The sequence below is a fragment of the Belonocnema kinseyi genome, chromosome 7 (genome assembly GCF_010883055.1).
Source record: "Belonocnema kinseyi isolate 2016_QV_RU_SX_M_011 chromosome 7, B_treatae_v1, whole genome shotgun sequence".
Lineage (NCBI taxonomy): Eukaryota > Metazoa > Arthropoda > Insecta > Hymenoptera > Cynipidae > Belonocnema > Belonocnema kinseyi.
The window spans coordinates 64,384,702-64,385,838 of NC_046663.1; positions in this window are offsets into that span (position 1 = coordinate 64,384,702).

Genomic DNA, 1,137 nt, shown 5'->3' on the forward strand with positions numbered 1-1,137 from the left:
TTGATTTACAAAAAAAGTTCTATGGTTCAAAAAAAAATTTTGTTCAATAGAAAAAAGAGGTTGGTAATGTAGGAATTCCACTGTGTCGCATGCCCTTAAATGTCTTGCCTCGTTTGACCAGTGCTTCTCATTTTTAAGTACGTAGAGGCTTTAACTTCTTTTAAAGCTTCTGTGAAATTGAAAATATTTGGATGAGAACAGTTAAACATTGCGCTCAATTTCGAATGATATGCTTCACAACCATTCGTTGTACGCATTGTTGTAGGAGAAAATTTAGCCCAAATTTTGGTTGGAAAACTGGTATTGCTTGAAGTAAAATTTTTCAAAACATAAATATAAAACTTGTCAACTCTTTCGTCTGATGGTTGAACTGGCTTTATTTTTTCATTAAAAAATGTTTCAAGTTCGGATGGGTCTAAAAAAGCAAGACCAAAAAGGATTCTAAAAAAAAACAGATTTCTGATTTTGCGCTTTTATATTCGTTGCTCAGTTACTGTAATCATAGTTATTGATGGTTTCAAATTTTAAGGAAATTGCCTCCTTTTTGAACTGCCCCTACTCCTCTCATGTAAGGTCCGCCACTTAAGTGGTGGAGGAAGAGAGAGAGGACTACTTTCTGGCTAGGCTCCCCGTCCATTCTGACTATAGGACGCAAGTCAACTGCAACCGTGCATGGTCGTGAGATTCAGTGTAATGGGGACGAGGGGTTCGATTGATACCTAGTAAAATCCATACAATGGGGGTTTCTTGTTGTAGGTTCGTGAATTCGGACTAAAGTCTTGATTGTCATGTCTGTCCTAAACTTGTGATTCGGGCGGCGAAGATTGTTCTAGGTGTCGACCTGAATGTTTTCCAACATGGCGCAGCCCCCTGACCTTAAAGGTCAACGAAAGTCATCGCCATTTTGGAAAAATCCGGCGCTCAATTAATAAGAGGGGAGTAGAACTAATTTTACGTCATCGGTAGATGTTAAACAGGTGATATTCCCAACATGGACGCGACCTGGTATGACCTCTAGTGTTACAATTGATGCGCTATTTTGGGGGTAACACATACTCCAGTTAGATTCTGTGTGGCGGAACGTAGGAATTTCAAGCGCGATTAGCCATGATGGTGTTGACCTCATCTGACCATTTT